We start from the raw sequence: 20,866 nt of genomic DNA on the forward strand, positions 1-20,866 counted from the left end.
TAATAGGCTCTGAATGTCAATTGTGCAATTGGTTGCAAAAACCAATAATTTTGATAAAGTTAAGGATGATTATCATGTCCCCAGTGTGTTGGTGAAGTTGTATCACACATGAGAAAACTACTGGGGATTTTCCTTATTAGAGTTCTACAACTATTATTTTCTCCTTTTAGGTATAATTAATATTATGTGGCACTTCCCCAGCAGGTCTAATCTGCCTGTCTCCAGATAGATGTAAGTTGCTCCATGTATCTACTATACATTTTGGAAAGTTGTTTGCTCACTGTACCTTTGGATGAGATGTTCTAACCAATTTATGCATAATGGTTCCTAAAATCAAGACACAGGTTTTCACCTATATTTGGATACAGTTGGGTGCCATTCTAAATCCTTTAAAAATGCACTTGTTTTAACCACTGATTTCAAATCTGCAATGATTTGGGAGCTTATTTAAATAATTCCTGAGCACCAATAAATTTAATATTTTTGAGCTTTTTTTAATGAAGTGCAATGAAAAATCAGCACTTCCAGAATGGGTTGCCATACATCCGGGTTTTCCTGGACATTAGTGTTGGACGAATCATGGATATGTCTGGGAAACCCCAGAAGTATGACTGGGGGGAAGAGAAAATAATAATAATAATAATAATAATAATAATAATAATAATAATAATAATAATTTATTATTTATACCCCGCCCATCTGGCTGGGTTTCCCCAACCACTCTGGACGGCTTCCAAACGAATATTAAAAACAGTACAGCATCAAACATTAAAAACTTCCCTAAACAGGGCCGCCTTCAGTTGTCTTCTAAATGCAAAATAGTTGTTTATTGCCTTGACATCTGCTGGGAGGGCGTTCCACAGGGTGGGTGCCACTACCGAGAAGGCCCTCTGTCTAGTTCCCTGTAACCTCACTTCTCGCAATGAGGGAACCGCCAGAAGGCCGTCGTTGCTGGATTTCAGTGTCCGGGCTGAATGGTGGGGGTGGAGACGCTCCTTCAGGTATACAGGACCGAGGCCGTTTAGGGCTTTAAAGGTCAGTACCAACACTTTGAATTGTGCTCGGAAACGTACTGGGAGCCAGGTGTTATGTGGTCCCGGCAGCCACTCCCAGTCACTAGTCTAGCTGCCACATTCTGGATTAATTGCAGTTTCTGGGTCACAGTCTGTGGGCAGGTAGGGTCTCAGCCTGCATACCAGATGGAGCTGCTAGACAGCCGCCCTGGACACAGAATTAACCCGTGCCTCCATGGACATCTGTGAGTCCAAAGTGACTCCCAGGCTGCAGGACATGGGAGTCCTCCACACCTGTCCGCCTCCTGTTCCCCCAAAACAGTACTTCTGTCTTGTCAGGATTCAACCTCAATCCGTTAGCCGTCATCCATCCTCCAATCACCTCCAGGCACTCACACAGGACCTTCACTGGTTCTGATTTAAAAGAGAGGTAGAGCTGGGTGTCATCCGCATACTGATGAACACCCAGCCCAAACCCCCTGATGAATATAAGCCGCTCCATTCCTTGGTGCTCCTGGCTTCAAAGTTGGGGGGGGGGAGTGCACCGCGTTGCCAGCGGCCTTTCCCCTTTCCTTGCTCTCTCTCTTCCTTACAATATACACAAAGTATCAAAGTGGTGATAATAATATTGCAGTAAACCAAAACAAAATACCACAAACGGGATAATAAATATAAAAGGGAATTTACTGAGATAATAACTGGAATAAAGATAAACTAATGACCATTCAAACTAACAAAAACATGTTACAGTGCCATGTGCAGATCAACATGTTACAGTGCCATGTGCATGTGTTTTGGTTTACTTTTTCACTCTCCCTTGCCTAGGGGGAGACGACAGGGGACTATGCTTGTTTTATTCAAATGTAAGGAATGTTAGCAAACCAAAGTGAGAAACAAATTGAAATGGAATGTTTATGGTGGCTAAACTCTTCAAACAGTAGTTTGAGGAGAGTTGCTTGCTTCTATGCGACTTCCGGACATGCGTGGAAGCAACTTCTGGTGCTGCTCTGCCCATTTCCAAAATGGCCACGGTGTAGAAGCGACTTCTGGCACTGCGGCCATTTTGGAAATGGACAGAGCAGCACCGGAAGTTGCTTCTACGCACTTCCAGACATGCATAGAAGTGAATTCTGATGCCGGCACTGCCCGATTTCCGGTGCCCATACATGGGCAGAGCAGCACCAGAAACATGGCCGCCAGCAGGAGCTGCTTTCCGGGGGATTTACGGGACATAAATCAATTCGGGAGACCAGCGGGAAACGGTAATAAAATATGGGGGGTTTCCTGGGGAAAACGGGGTACTTGGAAGCTATGGAGACGTGGTAGACTGTCCAGTAAAAGACCTACTAAAACTGAGCTGGAAGCCTCTCCAAACATAGCCATTCTGTTGTTCACTAGCCCAGGGTTTTTCAACCACTGTTCCGCGGCACACTAGTGTGCCGCAAGATGTTGCCTGGTGTGCCAAGGGAAAAATTACTTTATATATAGTCAATATAGGCACAGAGTTAAATTTTTTAACATTTTCTAATGGTGGTGTGCCTCGTGATTTTTTTTCATAAAACAAGTGTGCCTTTGTCCAAAAAAGGTTGAAAAACACTGCACTAGCCTACAAATTTTACTGACACTTTGATGGCTGCTAGGCTGTCTTTAGCTTCTATCAGGAACAAAATTCAGCTTAGTAAACAGCTAACACTTTTCTGAAATTATATAACATTATTATACTAAGTTTTATTATGTAAGCAATATGAGTTATATGCAACATGTTAGGAGTTATTCTGCAAAGAAACAGAAAAGATTATTGTAACTTTAAGAACTGTTTCTGTAAGTTCTGGGTGTGAGTTCTGAGCTGATTGGTTACAGCTGGTGATGAGTACAAAAGAAGGAGAAGTGGCAGTTTGAATTTGCCTGCAGAGAAAGAACACCCACACGCTTTATGTTTGTTGTTTTTGTATAGCTAAAAATAAATCCTTTATCTGAGTGTTTTTTACCAGTCTCGTTGCCTCATGGTTCTGCCATCTGCCACCAGATAAACCCGCCTCCAATACAACAAAATAAAAAAATGCTACAATAAAGTATAACAGCAAGTATCCATTGACATCACTCCTAATTATCTGAAATCAAGTATGCAAGCACATACGAAGAAGGCTGCTGGTGAATTGCATAGTCCAGCCAAAGCCGCTGCCATAATAATTTGTTGTAAGGTGCTCTGAAGCTCTTTGGCTGTAGAGTAGACCTGTTAAAGTCAGTGGGCCTAAGTTACTCACGTCCACTAATTTCAGTGGTTCCAGTGACTAACTTTGGTTTTACAACCCTTTTTTGGACTAACTTTGGCTTCTGCTGCAGCAGGCGAACAGAGTGGCTACTCTGCTTCATCACCTGCTTGGAGAAAAGAAAACTGAGCACAGCAACAGCCTGCTGCAGAAAGGCTTGCAGGACATTCAGGGAAGCAGGGGCAAGGGAGAGAGGGAGACGCAGGGGGAGGGGGTGATGAGGGGGCCGTACTGGCACCTTTTTATCTAGAAAAAAGGCACTGGATTTAAACATGAGACTTCAGAGGCCCACCCAAAGCAGAGCTGCATGCCATCTGGCTTTCCAGACATGTTTGGTCTGCTCATAAGAAATAGCTTGCTCGCAAGTAGCCATTTACTCCCAAGGGATCCATGTTCTTTATACAGGAAATCCAGCAGCTGGCAGCTGCCTGAGTTTGCACCATTGGGCCCTGGCAACACCCCCTCCCCAATCTCAGTGATAGCTCACCCTCAACTTTTCATTTTGTGAATGGGCCCTTAATGAACTTCCAAGACCCCTGAAGGCCTGTATCTTCTCTTTCTCAGCTTCAGTTGACACAGTCTGTTCCTCTGTAACATTTGCCTTAAGGCGCATTAGGGCCTCCTCGAAGATGACTTTTCTAGCTGGGGCATGGCAGCTATTATATCTTAAGAGGTGTACAAATCAGTGCAGTTTTGACAAGTTCAGTACCCCATGTTGGTTCAAAGTGCCATTGGATAGTTGCCAAACATAGACCAAAACAAACTCCTCAAACTCAGGAGCTACCATGCCAAATATTCTTTAGGTTTTATTACATTTTAATTGTTCTCTGTTATTTAACTCAGGCCTGAACACAATTATGTAGAATTTTGGGGAAAATATGCAAAAAAGTAGCCCAGCACTAGATGATAAGATAGCAAAGATCTCCACAGCTACCATGTATTTTCCTTTGGTACTCAGGTATGCTGGAACAAATGATATCCAAACACTGCAAAAGACCAACATGCTGAAAGTGATAAATTTGGCTTCATTGAAACTGTCAGGTAATTTCCTAGCAAGAAATGCCACAGTGAAAGTGACAGCAGCTAGGAAGGCCATATACCCCAAAACACCATAAAACATGGAAACTGAGCCCTCTTTACACTCTGCTATGATTTTTCCAATCAGGGAGTGCATATCTGTATGTGCATAAGGTGGAGAAGTACTCAACCAAAAAGCACAAATTCCTGTTTGAACAAAGGTGCAAGAAAGTACAATGGATCTTCCCAGCCTGTTCCCCAACCATTTTCTCATCCTCGATCCTGGTTTGGTTGCCATAAATGCCAGAACCACAATGATGGTTTTTGCTAAAACACAGGAGAGAGCCACAGAGAATATGATGCCAAAAGCACTTTGTTGGAGAAAGCAACTCACCTGTCCAGGCTGTCCCATAAAAAGGAAGGAGCAGAGGAAACAAAGGAGGAGTGAGATGAGAAGAATGTAGGTTAGACTTCGATTATTGGCTTTGACTATGGGAGTGTTTTTGTGCTTAATAAATATTACCAGTATCAAAGCTGTGGTGAGAGCAAAAGCAATAGCAGAGAAAACTAAAGTCATCCCTAAAGGTTCTTCATAAGAGAGGTAGGTTATAACTTTGGGAATGCATTGGCTCTGATCCAAATTTGGATATTGATCTTCTGGACATCTCGTGCAAGCATCTATATCTAAAAAGTGGAATTGAAGAAAGAGGTTACATTGAATAATGTGGAATATTTTTTGCACACTTTGTATTCAGTATGTATGTATAACTTTTGTATATTTATAGATGGATGAATTAAGTCTTCAAATATTTGTATTTGAAATTGTAGTAATAAAATTGTTAAAAATTAAAAAGAAAAGCCAGCTTTTTAGCGTATAATAATTCCAGAAATATTGGAAATGAGTAAGATATTTGTGCTACACATTTTGTCAATTTATTTTAATGGTTAATGAGTGATGACAGCAGGACATAAGCATTTGTGACAAAGTTCTCATTTTTAACCTACTATCATTTACACACTTTTAAGTTGGTCCAAAGCTGTAATTGGAAAATGGCGTCTGCTGCTAAAAAGAAAAGAAGCCTAATTTTCATGATCCGTGTGTGAGCCAATTTAAATATCTCCATCCAAAACTCAGCAGGGAAATGAATACCACTCATCTTAATCTTCTACCCAAAGAAGGATAAGCCATTGTCTGTTTTACGGGCATTAGGTCCCTTAACCAGGAACTATACATAATAAGGGAAACAAATTATTCAGCAGTCCCAGTATATGTATGGAATGCTTACCTTGACTGATACTACAGTAAGTGGACTGAGGAAATTAATTCTATTAATGATATATTGACACTATAGATACAATTCAGCTTTCCCTACTGCATCTTACAAGAGATTTTTGCAATGAAATATTGAATGAGAGATGGTGCAGCCAATGGCAATGATTAGCAAAATGTACTACATCTCTATTGTGTAAGTCCAGATCCTGATCCCAACTGTCAATATCAAAACACCACTATGAGCACAGAGAATAGTGGCTTTGTCTATTGCATGCCTATTGTCTATTGCAAACGGATTGGGTAATTTGGAACAGGAAATTTCTATGATGTTGGTGTAAAGTTCTAAAGTGGACACAAAACACTTTGAACATTCACACAATGCCAATTTACCAGCTCCTGCCTTTATGGAGAAGACTTGACATGGTCTCTCCCAAGGTGAGAGACACTGAGGTGAGGGTCACAAAGGAAGGAGTGTCTGGTCAGCTATTTAAGCTGGATCGACCCACAAACCACCTCCTTCTCAGCTGCAGTGCTCTGCCTTCCTTTACAGCGTGGACTTTGCTGTTTGTTTTTTTCTCAGGAGTTGAGTTGGAATTTTGAGGCTAACTGTACATCATGCACTTGACCCCTGTGACAAACCTATTTCCTACCTGTTTGGTTAGAAATCTTTCCTTCTGGACATGGAACACAATCGTAACAACAAAATGGCTTCCCTTCTTTCTCTTTTCTTCTGTGACCGGGGAGGCACTTGTCGTTACACACAGAAATAGGAAGAACCTATATAGAAACATTAGAGAAGAATAACAAATTCAATGTATAACGAAATAAGACAATTAGACAAACATGCATGGTATACAAGATGGAATGACATAAGTATGAAAACAGAATTTAGATGATCGTTAAAATATGGATAAAAGTGGACTCATGATTTAACGCATAAAGAATGTTAAACTGTGCAAGTTAAAGTAAGACTTTAAAAAGGCAGATGAAGGTAGGGTGGAAGTCACATTTCAGTATTTGTATTTTAATGTCAGCTTTCTGTCGTGTTTTATTTTATTTTATATTTTATTTTTCTACTTTTTGGTGTTCTTTTTTTACTTTTTTTTATTTTCTTGTACTTTGAAAGAAATTTATGTATATACAAAGTTAATAAAAAATGTTGTGTATGAGTAATGAATTTGGATATTGGATATGAAAACTAAATAAAAATTACTGTGGGGGAAAAAGAAACATTAGGGATTGAGAAAGTCTCTCTCTCTCTCTCTCTCTCTCTCTCTCTCTCTCTCTCTCTCTCTCTCTCTCTGTGTGTGTGTGTGTGTGCGTGTGTGTGTGTGTGTGCTGGTCCTAAAGCTAGGTACTATGAGATGGAGCAGCTGTTGGCTATTCATGTATACTCTTCCTTCACGATTTCTCCATTCTGCCATTTCTTACACATGTTATTCTATTTCTTACATGTGGCCCATGAACATTTCATATATTCTACATTGTTCATTTTTTTCGTGGTTTTAAACTCCTATTATGTCACATAACTTTAACTTCTTAAGCCACTTTGAGATATTGTTTTTGTATAAAGTGGCTCATAATTGTTGTTGTTGTTAATAATAATAATAATAATAATAATAATAATAATAATATATGACAAAATGAGATCTCCAGTAACCTCATTCAAGTTAAAGCAACCCAGAGTACATACTGGAAACCTTGAAAAACATTCATCAACTGGAGATTGGGGTACCCCAAACAATGATCGTAGGGCATGTAACATCACTAAAATGTACTAATAACATTGAAAAGAACTCACACATTTGAATAACCAGCTATTTGGAACTACAGATCTGTTGTTTGTTCTGTCTCACCTGGTTATACTTGCTATGCCACACAATGCTTTCATCTTTTATGGTTAACTCTTTGCCTGGAGGAGCCCGAAGATCCAGGCTTCCAATTTTGACTCTACCAAAAGACTGATTTGGAAACATTACCCAGTTGGTCACATCAAATCCGGCAACTAACTCCCCATTTTCATCAAATTGTATTGTCTCACCAGCACTGTTGTTGAATGAGATACCCCTTAGAAAGAAATGGAGCTATGTTCAAAGCAAGAATAAAGAATGACAAATAGCAAGATGTTAGATTTCTGAGTATGGCTGAGATGGTGTCACCAGATATGTTGCAAAGATATGAATTTGGGAATAGACAAAATGGGGGTTGCAGTGGGGGGGGGGAATGAATAATTTTAAGAGTTAGCCCAAATTAACTGAATGTTACTAAAGGGTGTTACTTTCTGAAGAGATAGCACTGAATTCATCTAGATTTTCTTATTTTTAAAAAGCTTTCCTGCTATTGTAACCAGTAGTACAGTTGCAGTGAGCAACCATACAGATTGCAGAACTTTTGGCTTAGCACTATGGTGAGCACTGTAGAGCTATGTCACTTGGTGACTTCTGTAACAAAACTTTTAACAGTTGATTCATGCGGAAGAAAGAAAAAGCCATGAACGTAGCATTCGTTTTTGTAGATGATACTTTTTGCAAAGCAGGTTCTCCCCATAGAGGAGAACATGGGTTACAGAAGGGTTAACAAGACATCCCAGGGTTAGAGAGGAGGGTCAATTTGAATGGCCACATGTGTGATTGGTGGTTTCATGAGGTCGCCTGTTTTGGATCAGGGGCCTGGTAGGAATTTTGCCACTTGGCTGATTGGCTGGTGCCAGGTGGTTTTTGCCTATTACGCTGCAATAAGTCACAACTTGTAAGGTTGGCAGTTAGGCATTGGTTCAAATTGGATGGTGGAGGGGTACAGATTTTGGTTGGGCCTGCCCGTCATGGTTGCTGCTGCCTTTAGGGGTATTCCTTTAAAGGAATCCTCGGGCTCTACATGTTTGTCCGTTTATCCGTTAGGGGCCAGAGTCACGCATGAGCCTCGTGGAGCATCTGAGGGATGAGGTCAAGGGCGTGGGGCCCCTGCCCTGATCTCTCCCAGAGGGTGCTTACCTACTGGCTCCCCTACTAAGCTAGTGGGAGTCAGATCTGTCCCAGGTGGGGGACAGATGGCAAGAACCAATGCCTACGCAACCACACACATTCAGTTGTATTTAAATAAAGCTGTGGCCAAATTAATGCCAAAAACCTTAAAATATTGTGTGAAGTGTGAGTTATTGGGGGGATGTCTTGGTACCTCGGCATGCAAACATGTTGAAAGCTCCGTTCTTTTAGTCTATGCAAGAAAATTAAACTGGTTTTGGTGAAATTACCTCCCATGGGTGCAGATTCTGAGCCACCAGTTTCCTTCCAACTCCCTGTCTTCTGTATTTTGATATGGATCTATACATGGCTTGCAGAACATGCAGAATTGTGTGGACAGCATTGTACACAGCGTAGCTGTTGCCAGTCATGCCCATTTCAAAGATAGATAATGGGAGACTCTCCAGTTTCTCCTCCACGTTGCAGCATTTTTTAATCTTGTCACCCACATTATTCTTTTTCAATGAGCAATTAAATGTTTTCTCCCAGAAATCCTGCATCAAGCAGTTTTCTTTTGCCTCTGAAGGATTTAGATTCTGGAGAAATGTCTTGAATCCCGGTGGTTCATTTGAATGGACAGATAAGGATAAGGCCCCCTGAAATGACTGCATATTCCAGGGACTTTTACTGGTGGTTTTGAAATCCCAATGTGATGTGACAAGCAGCACTTTACCTGAAGGGAGATGTGTCATATGAAGATACCAGATCAGGATATCCATTACTATAGGAGTTCCATATACAACAATTATATTGGCTTTGTTAGTCATAGCATCCGATATTGTAGGAACGTCAGCATTCCATTTCCCTGACATATCAACAGCATAACCCCATGGTTGTATATTTGTTATAAAAGCAATACAGATGCCATTTAAAGAAAGCTGTGGCACTAGAGCTTGCAAAAATCTTTCTGCACTGAATAATTTCACAGTTAATAGCCCAACCCATGTCCATCCGAAATGCAGAAGTAAGTGGACCACCCCATTGTACTCATAGTTGTTATTTGGCACCATCCGGTATAGGGAAGGGAAGAATTTTCTTTCTATAAACCTTGAGTCAAGGGAGCCAATTGTGAACTAAGAATAAAACAGAGATATATTATATGTAGGTCACAAAAATAGCTGCATTAAATCACTCACTAGTGTGCAGTACATTTGCTTGCATACACTGGTGTGACTTAAATTAATATTTCATTTGTAATACAAAAATGTGTTCATTCAAGAGATGCACACCAGTATGTAGTTAGACAAATCTTTCTCAGTGAGGAACAGTGAGATGAATGCATCTAGGGCTATAATAGTGGAGTGATAAAAGTGATTGCATTTGGGGGCTTCCAAAGGTAGATAGGACAATGCTTTGGATCCAGTAGTACCAAGAAACATTTTTTTTTTGTAGTACACACCTCTAGGATGGGCAAAGAAATCACACTGGCATACATTTTTTCCTTTCCTTTCACCTTAGCCAATGTGTTATGTTTTAATGCCACATGTTCTTCTTCCCCACCCCCCATTTAGGTTCACTCTGCCTGATTGGGTCTAATCCAGTGGCTACATTTATGACCTTGTGCCATGTTTTTTTAAAAAATATTATATATATATATATATATATATATATATATATATATATATATATATATATATATATATAATTTCCCTCTAGCACACGTAGTAGCTGCCTTCTAGATTGGGGAACCCACTCTCAGCTATTCAATCCACCGGAACCTGTCTTCACCTGTGGGGGAAGTCCCTAGCTCACTGAGGGTTTGAGATTCATCAGCTATCGTCATCTGGTTTAGCCGGCCAGTCAAAGCTATTCCTGGGATGTGGCCATGGTCACATGCTGACAGTGTCTAGGAGCCACAGGTGAGAGCTACCTCAGAAGGAGCATGATGTGCCCCCCACCAGAGCTACTACCACGTACCTAACATCTCTTTCATCTCTATTAAACTATTAAAGCATAATATTTAAACTTCTGCTTGTTTGACTCTGAACCTCAAACTGACCCATTAAACACAACTTCATTTTGAATAACTTATGTTGTAGCATCTTAGTACTATCCCCTGTAATATATACCTGTGGAATCTTGTATGAGTTTACAATGTTGACCAGGTTGAGGGAGAGCTCAGAGTATTTCGACCCAAGAATGGCTATCAAATTGTTCTGGGTATCACACTTGTAGTTGGGTAAAAGTCTGTGCTGTGTAGAAACAAGATCCAATGAGGCCTTGTAAGTCCTCTGAACACTGTGGTAGCTTTCATAGACGTGGTATCCCACAGTAACATTAGGTAAAATTGTGGGGTTTCTTTTAATCTCCTCCATAGCAAATACTAAGGCCAGAATCTCCTGGTAGTTCTTTGGCACAACGCTGCAATAAAAAGTACATTCCATATAATAAAATGCCAAGAAATACCATATCAAAGGACCACAGAGAATACCATTTCTTATTCTCTCAGTTATCTCCAGTAAAGAGTACCATATGTTATTATTCTTAATTCTTTGTAGTAGTATCAGCATTTTCCTTTTCATGAAAATGTTACATCACTGTTCTGCTTCTCTTGGAATACTTCCCACAATACACAATGCATGCTAAGGCTTATATAGTTGCAAATATATTTGGAGACACTTGCTGTAAGGATTTTCTCATATGGAATCATCTGAATATTTCATACCCCTCACTTTCCAGAGTTATGACATGTTCCTTAGGGGGTGCTACCTATGCTTGCCTTCCTATGGATTAGACACACTGCTTTTTTGTTATATCTGCTATGTTAAGAAATGTGCAGCTGAATAATTAGTAGAGACGCAGAGGCACTCCTAGGGTGTAGCAGCTATCCCAGATCAGGTGCCCAGACTGAAACTTTGAATCCTTATCCTTCTGCTAGGCTTCAGTGAACTCACTACATGCCAGCTTCTGAACTGCAATACTGCTGTTTACACACACAAGTTACAAAACTGAATTGGTGCTCAGCCTCTGAAAGTCAAACACACTGCTGAATTTCCATCAATTTTCAATTCTTCAGCTCCAACTAAGAAAATACCAACTAGCCATCCTGAGCTATGAAGACAAAGAGACTGTTAGCCAGCAGTTGGAACACCATATGAATAATGCTTCACATACATTGTAAAAAATAATAATCCTTGTTAAGTAGGATAGTATGGTTATCTCCACATGGATAATGTGGATCAGCATCAGATAGAGCGAATTCTTTCCAGTAATTAACATCAGGGATATTTAAAATTAATGGGAGAGAAGGCAAAAAGCAAATACTAAGTACATATTGCCAACTATTAAGAACATTGGACTAGATGACCCTCATGGTGTCATCTAACTCTAGAATTCTATGGCTCACTTTAATGTTTGAAATAAACATGGACAAGGTTGATGCCACAAACACAGGACAAATATCATAGAATAATCTGGCACAGAATTGCAAGCCTCAGGGGATGGAATATCCCAATATAGTACTTGAAAAATACTATAAAAATAAATACATTTTGTTTTATTATTTTTAAAAAGGCAATTGAGTTCATGAAAGAAAGAAGTGCTGCAGAGAAAATAGGAAGAGTTATGAAGTGGTCAAAATGATGGTCTGTCCTAGCAGATACAAGGAGAATACCAAATGAACACAATTGGGTTACAAAATGTTATGTCTAAATGACCTTAGAATGAAGTGCTGGAAATCTGGACCAAATTCTCAAATACTAAACAATGTCTTATCCAGATACTATGGCAAGTATCTACATGTGAACTGCATGCCACTTTTTGTTAGGTAAAGAGCTCCCGTTGCTTCATTATCTGTTCACAGTTTCTATGAGGTAAACAAGTGAATGCTTTAGTTAAAAGAATGAAAATGCCTTACACGACGTCCTTGCTCAACACTGAAGAAGGCTGTTTATTGAACATATGAGTGAAGTTCACCAAATAGAACCGAGAAGCAATTTGTCCAATGAAAAGGTCTCCTGACTGAGAAAACTCCTGTTAAATAAAGAAGTAGTCATTAACTCTGCATTTAGAGTATCAGATATTCAAGCTGAAAGAACCAGGATCAGTTTTGTTTACAAAACAAGGGAGAAGACCAAGCAGAAACCCATTTTTCAAAGAAAATCTCATTTCTAAACACACAGTTTTATTCAACTGCAGTTAGCATATTCAGATCAGTCCGGTTGTGACCTGCTTTCAATGAGACCTTAATGCCACTTTGACCAGTTTGTTTAAGAGAATGCTTCCATTACTATCAGTTTGCCTGTATTTTACTTTTCTTAATCACACACACACACACACACACACACACACACACTTCTATTTCCTATTCCCCAATGTTGCATAAAAGTCTCCCAGCCAATAAAAATCCTGTGAAATAAAGGAGTTACTTACTCTGCAGCTATTGGAATGAGCCTTCAAGACAGGAGGAATGCAATTGGTCTTGCTCACAATATGTGGGAGAAGACCAAAAAGAAACACAAATAACATCACCATTTGGGGAACGAAACTTCCCTTCCAGAAACACATGCTTCGGTTTTCTTCAGCTCACCCAGTTATGACTTACTTTCTATGAGATTTACCCCATTACTACATTGGTAAGTTGGTATTAGAGGATGTCAGTGTCACTGCCCCTCTCTTTCTACTTAATAATTCTTAATAGTTTTTCCCTATGCCATTTTTTGTGGGTACCTTTTCTGTACCTATGCATCAAGGTTGTATTTTCCCCCCATATAAGCAATATCTAGAAATGGAGTCTGCCTTGGGGAAACAGAGTGAGTTGCAGATTGCTCAAGCTACTCACAAACCATTTTCACTGGTAATAATCACAGGACATCCAATTGCGTACTCTTACTCTAAAACTATCAGAGCACAGGGTGGCAGAGCTATACCCAAACCTGACTCTTTGAGCCAGTTCTGAGCCTGGGAGAAACCTCTTATAATCACTTTCTGACACAACAGTTTAGTTTTCTCAAGACTTTCAAATACCCCATGGGGCTTGGTGAGCAGGACAATTATATGGGCATAATTATATGGGGAGGGAGAATCGGGAACATTTCTGTGGTCTCAAACACAGCAAAACACTAGGAGTAGCAGAAGGTGTTAATTGGTGTGGTAAACTCATTCTTTTTTGTGCAGAGTAGGATCACTCTGCTGTAATTAATTCAGTAGGGTTTCTGATCTGTTCTGCAATGAGTTAAAATGTGAATGTTGTACAATGTTGAACAATGTGTTTAAATATTAATGTTTTTGCTGCTGGATATTATTATTATTATTATTATTATTATTATTATTATTATTATTATTATTATTACATTAGTATAATTTCTACCCCACTGCTCCTGCCAATGGAACTTTATTCTCTCTCTCTTTTTTAAAAATATATTGTCTATTTCTTTTTCTTTACTTCTTTCCCTCTCTTCCTAACCCCCTTTCTTTTTCTCCTCTTCTATGTTCTCAGTATATTTAGATCAATTTATCAACAGATATACAGGCTACATTGATCAGTTGGTATAAGAGGATGATATCAATGCCCCTCTGCCTCTATGTATTAATTCATATTTCCTCCCTATTTCATTCAGTTTTCTGCCATGCCAGCTTTTTTTTACCTTTCATATACCTATGCATCAAGATTGTTTTCTTTCCTAATAAAGAATATATGGAAGTTGGGGGAATAGATTGAGTGAGCTGAAGAGTGCTCAAGCTCAAGACCATGAGCTTGACCTAGTTGATGAGACAAAAAATCCCTTCCAGCACTTTCCTTCTGAAACTCTGGACATTTCACAGTCAGATGGGTTTCATTTCTCAGGAGGGCTGAGGCAACATAGGGATTCGTAAGCTTAAAGGCCACATAAGGACATAAAAAGCCCACTTTATACTGGGTCAGCATATTGGCCCATCTATCACAGTATTATCTACACTGAGAGGCAATAACTGTCCAGAATATCAGACTGGGTAAATTCCCAGCCCTACTTGAAGATATGGTGATTGAATCAGGGACCTTTTGCATGGAAAGCAGATGCTCTATCACTGAGCACTTCCACTCAGCTATGGCTATAAATGAAGCAAGATCCTACTTGGAAATATAGGGATGCAGGTGGCACTGTGGTCTAAACCACAGAGCCTAGGGCTTGCCGATCAGAAGGTTGGCAATTCGAATCCCCGCACGGGGTGAGCTCCTGTTGTTTGGTCCCTGCTCCTGCCAACCTAGCAGTTTGAAAGCACATCAAAGTGCCAGTAGATAAATAGGTACCGCTCCGGCAGGAAGGTAAACAGTGTTTTCGTGCACTGCTCTGGTTTGCCAGAAGCGGCTTAGTCATGCTGGCCACATGACCCGGAAGCTGTCTGCGGACAAACACCGGCTCCCTCAGCCTATAAAGCAAGATGAGCACGCAACCCCAGAGTCATTCACGACTGGACCTAACAGTCAGGGGTACCTTTACCTTTACCTTCCTTGGAAATATAACAACCTTTCCTGAATCCTGAATCACACAAATTTCTGGAATCACACGAAATCATCTCATAATGTATGGTGCATAGAACTGATGAGAAGCTGGGGTGGGTGTTTTTTGTTGTTGTTTTTTAAGCATCAAGGAAGTTCCGAAAAATTCCCTGTGCATCGCACAAGGATACAATTAATCACAAAAATCCTATATTTATTACAGTCACTAATATATTAAAATACTAAACCAAACATTGCAGCAGCTGCCACTTTTACACTGAACCATAAAGCAGTCCATGAACGGGAATTGAAATTTGTGTCCCTCATGTTATGACATCTCAGGGTTACCTACTCTTCAAAATATCTACCTGTTGAATCTGGTATGTGTTTGTAAAAGTGACCAGGGTGAAGGAGAGCTCTGAGTTCTTTTACCCTAAAATTGTTCTGGGTGTCATATTTGTAGGAAGAAGATTCAGTGATGCAACGAGCTGTAAGAATTGCAGAAAGGGTAATTGGTGTTAGCTTGCCTACAATAGAGACAATCTATGCTACCAGAGTTAAGAAGAGAACAGAGAGAATTGCAGCAGATCCTTTACATCCCGGTCATCATCTGCTAGATTTACTCCCATCTGGACGTCGCTACAGGTCTTCATATACAACAACAACAATCTTTATTACGGTCCATAGACCCATCAATTCGTTACCAAGCGATACACAGCTGGGACACCCCGCCCTCAAACCACTCAGACATCTTACTCAAATTCGGAATAGGAAACATTAGTTCTTGTGACCACCGATAAAAACTTTGCCACTGCTAGTGTTCTGGCATTTGACCGGTCTTCCAATAGGAACCTGATATAGAAATCCTCTGATTTTCCTGGGAGCAAGGCTAGCAGGGGTGAAATCACTTCAGCCCTAGCTTGCTCAAACTTCCCACAGTGCAGCACAATGTGTTTTATAGAATCTACATCATGGGTGCACGAGCACAGTCTTTCCTGGTAGGGTACTCCTCTCATCCTGCCCTCCAGCACTGCAGAGGGGAAAACATTCAGTCTTGCTTTTGTGAACAGCCTTCGGTAGTTTGGCACTGTCAAGTTTTGAATATAGGCTGCTGGCTTAAAGACATGCCCATATTGTACTCCTACTGCCAATGGACTGCAGATCGCAAGTGATTGATGTCATAGATCACTGTGTGAATTATCCCAAAGTCTTTGCTTTAAGGTCTTTAGGGCACCTTCATATCCCAGGCAAAAGAGTTGGGTGGGTGACAGACCTAAAGCAGTGGCTTTTCTCGCCATGGTTTTCTGCCATTGGCTGATGTATTCCTCATTGTTCAGGTATTTATACAGTCCCTCCCCAAGTTCAAATACTACAATCTTGAGCCAATGTTTTAGTGCTGCCCACCATGCCTTTGTTGAAATTGGGCATTCACCCGTTTCTAGCAGGAGTATGGAATTTCGCACACAATTGGGCACCTGAAGCAAAGATCGAATAAATTGTGCTTGGAAGCCATCTAGCTTAGGCAGGTCCCCATTCTGCCAGACATTTGCTGCGTACAGGATTTGGGGGACAGTTTTTGCATTGAATACTTTTAGAGCTGCCGGTACATACTTGCCGCCCTTTGTATGGAAGAATCGGAGTATGGCTAGTTTTGTAATCTCCGCCTTTTGAAGGGAGGTTTGCCAGTGGTACTTCCATGATCTTGTATGGTGGAATGTTAGTCCTAAATAGCTGAAATGTTTAATCTGTTCAAGTTCATGGCCATCCAGCGACCAGTTTAACCGGGAAAAGCTTCTTTCAAATACTAAGATTTTTGATTTTTCATAATTTATTGTTAAGCCATTTCCAAGACAATATTCAGAAAATTTCATCAACAGGTGTTTCAAACCCGGTCTGGTGCGTGAAATTATGGCCGCGTCATCAGCATAAAGCAGCAAGGGGGTCCTTCTTATACCTATTTTTGGAAGGTGACCATCTGCGTCCATTAGGCACTCTTCTAGATCATTTAGGAATAAGCAAAACAATGTTGGGGCCAGGACACAACCCTGTCGAACCCCCCTACTCATTTCGATATTATTTGATAGCTGTCCCTGCTGACCGCATCGGACCTGCAGTTTGGTTCCGTTATATAGGGCTTTTATAAGAAAGAGGAGACGCTTGTCCTGTATTATCTGATCTAACTTGGTCCACAAATGAGATCTGGGGACAGAATCGAATGCTGACTTCAGATCCATAAATGCCACAAAGAGCTTGCCCTGAAGCGGCCTGGTATATTTTTCGGCTAGGAAAGACAGCATTAGGCAGTGGTCTGTGGTTGAGTGATTCTCTCGATAGGCTGCCTGGGCTTCAGATAGGATGTTATATTCATTAAGAAAAGTTGTCAGTTTATTACTTAGGAAGCAGGCATACAACTTCCCAATTACTGATAGCAGGCTAATTGGCCTGTAATTTGAGGGTTCTTTAGGGTCGCCTTTCTTGAATATTGGGACGACTATAGCATGCTTCCAGCTTTGTGGTACTTTGCCTGAGCTGTTTACCACTGTGAAAAGGGCCGCCAAAAGCGGAGCCCACCAGAGCTGGTTGGATGTTATAAGTTCCGCTGGTATAAAGTCTTTTCCCGGGGCCTTGCCATTCTTCAGTTTCTCCATTAATGTATAAATTTCCTCCACTGTAACTGGTCTCCAAAGAGGTAACAGTGCCAGTTCTGCACTGTCAGCTTCCTGAGAACCGATGGTAAGGTTTGAAATTTTCCATAAATATATTTCTGAAGTGATTCTCCCAGACCTGGGCTGGAATGGCACAGCTGGGAGTTGAAAGGCTAGTTTTCATTGAGTCAGAGACCAGTTGCCAAAAAAAATTAGTTTCATTATTTAGTGAAGCGTTCAATAACAAGGACCAGGAGTTTCGCTCAGCTTGCCTTTTCTTTGAGACCAAGAGGGCTTTATACTCTTTTTTCAATTTAAAGTAGGATGGAGGTAAGAGATTTTGTCCAGCATTTCTATAGTCCATGTACGCATTCCTTAAAGCTTCCTTCTTCATACGGCACTCTTTGTCAAACCAATGGCACCCTTTGTTAGTGTGGGACTTGCGGTCTGAGTTTGTATTTACAGTGACCACATCCTGCAATGACTCAATGAGATTTTCATAGGCAGTCAGGGAGGAATCTATGGAAGAGTTGTTTATTATAGTTGTTCTTAATCTAATTGCAGTTTGTGAGTTCAGTCTATTCTCAGCTGCAGTTGCTGTCTCTGGTGTCCATTTTTTCCTGCGCAATTCAGATTCATTTGCTTTATCTGATTCTACGTATTCTGTGCCAGAACGTGGGTGGTCTTCATATACAAAATTGGCCAGGCACAGGAACAGTTTTTTCCCCTTGTGCCATTAAATTGTTAAATTTGTAGATGTGTAGCTGAAGGGGAGGTCAATTATGGGTGGGTTTCTTTGCTTTTTTGTATTGTGAGTGGAACAGTGTGTGTATGTTTACATTGCAATGTAGCCGAAACAAATTCCAAGTATGTTGGAAAATGTACTTGGCCAATAATAAATTATTCTTATTCTTATTCTTACACATCACCTGAATATATAGTGGAACCCAAAGTGATATTAAGTAGGGTTGTGTGATTTTTATTGTTCTCCTCTGCAGCAAAACCACTTCCGCATCACATGGAGGTGGTGTTGTGGGCATGGCCTGCCTGAATTCTCGCGATGGGGGCTGAGAGCTCAGCCCCCTCGCAGGATTGGGGAGTTCCTGTCTCCATCATACCCGGGCTGACCAATAGGGTCAGCCGGGAGGCGGGGCTTCACCTCTTTAAATTAAACAGGAGGCGGGAACACAGCCTCTTTTCGCCCCGGCACCCAGCGCAATGGTGGCGAGCCTTTGGAGGCTTGAGTGGCGGTTAGGCATTGGAAATTTGCATAAATAAAGAAGGGGGCAGATTACATCACCCTCTGCCCGAAATTGGAGATTTAATCCCGTTAAAGGGGTTCTGGGGGCGGTAGCTTTGTCCTGAGCCTATGGAGATCAGGGCCTTATTGCACACCCCAACGGTGGCCACAGGAGGTGTTCCAGTAGATGTACATCACTGGGCTCCTTTCTGGTGGTTAATTTCTCCCAGACTGTAACACACGGGTTACAGTCGGATGCCTAAGCCAATACCGCTCAACATCCGAAACCAATAAAGTTGTGGCCTTTTTGCCCACTTAAAATTTAATTCACTGTGTCTTGCGTCTTATTTCCTGAGGAGGGAGGGACATTGCCACACAACTACCAAAGCCAAAATCTCTTGGAAGCTTTCATCACCACACTGCAATACAAATTGCACCCTCACGTATAAATATAATTTATATAATGTAAATAATTGCTGAAAAAAACAAATCTGATTTTTAATTATACTGGTTGTGAATTGTATGAAGTCTCTTTGGAGGGTGGGTGTGTTCTCACTGAGAAGATAGTCTCCCCCTAATACCCAACCAATGGTTTTCACTTAACTAGAGGCACATGAAGCAGGACCTCTGAACAGGAAATTAAAATCTGGGAACTCACATATGGAATAAAGTGAATTTTCAGCTAACCTGGTCCCAAACCATTAAGGGCTTCACAGGTTGAAAACATCAATTTAAAAAGACTGGGAGTCAGCACAGCTGAAAGAAGTGAAGAAGTATGGCTGAAATCAAGTGGCATGCCCCACCTGTTCATTTTGCTTACTGTGCTGCACAATTCAAATATTTGTTGACCCAATGAATACTTTTTTCATAAGTCTATTAAAATACCATTTGCATTGTATAAGCATAAGAGTTGATTCATCTGTGTTTTTCTATTTTTGTTGTGTTTTCCGTGTTTTTTTACTGATTGTCAGTAGATAGATGTTAGATAGAACTAACTGTTGTTTCTGAAACAGTTTAAAGGCAGCCCTATGTGCAACATAATTGCAATAGTTAAAAATGTGACTGAACCACAGCATGGGTAACTGTGGCCAAGTCATAGCTTAGGACATGGGTACCTGAGTACCTGAATAACAATCTTTTATTTCATACACAAACATACTCCCAAGTTTCTTCCCCTGTGATTGTGATCCTCTCATGGCAGCAATTCTTTTCTGGAAGACATGTCAGCCCTCTATAATAAACAAATAAAAACATATAAATAAAGCTTATAAATAAATGATACCACTTTCAAATTGCCAATATAATTTTAGTCAGCCACTCCAAACAATAAGCCAGGAGCAAATAGCCACATCATAGCCACTGAGAAGGAAATCCCGGTCTCTAATTTGTTTGAGCAATGAAACTGCATTGAGAGGGGGGGAACCCATTGGAATTGACTTAATTTCATATATTAAAGGGCACTGCTTATTATTTTACAACTCTCCCCCCCCCCAACACACATTTTGTATATGCAGTAAATTTGCTATGGCTGCCGGCTGCCAAGACCAAGACAATGAAGTATGTGATTATTACCACTGTCATTCTCAAAATTACATGCTTCCTTCCTTTCTTCTCCTCAGTGCATTTCCAAGGAGCTCTGACAAGATCAACAAAAACAAGTGTTTGGAACATATTATATAAACTCCATATACAGTTCAGAATTGAATCAAGAAATAGGCAGGTCTATGTCAGCGTTTCATATGTGAATTCCTACCATATTTTAGAAAGTATATTTTCTCCAGTTAATTTCACCACCTTCTATAAAGTAAAATTATGTATCTTTCAGCACCCATGCATGCACCATTGTTTTTATATTTATTAGTATGAGGAGTGAAAAGACGTACCTCATAAAAGAGGCATTGGATTGTGGAGAGAGAGAGAGAGAGAGAGAGAGAGAGAGAGAGAGAGAGAGAGAGAGAGAGAGAGAGAGA

The sequence above is a fragment of the Zootoca vivipara genome, chromosome 13 (genome assembly GCF_963506605.1).
Source record: "Zootoca vivipara chromosome 13, rZooViv1.1, whole genome shotgun sequence".
In the NCBI taxonomy this organism is placed as follows: Eukaryota; Metazoa; Chordata; class Lepidosauria; order Squamata; family Lacertidae; genus Zootoca; species Zootoca vivipara.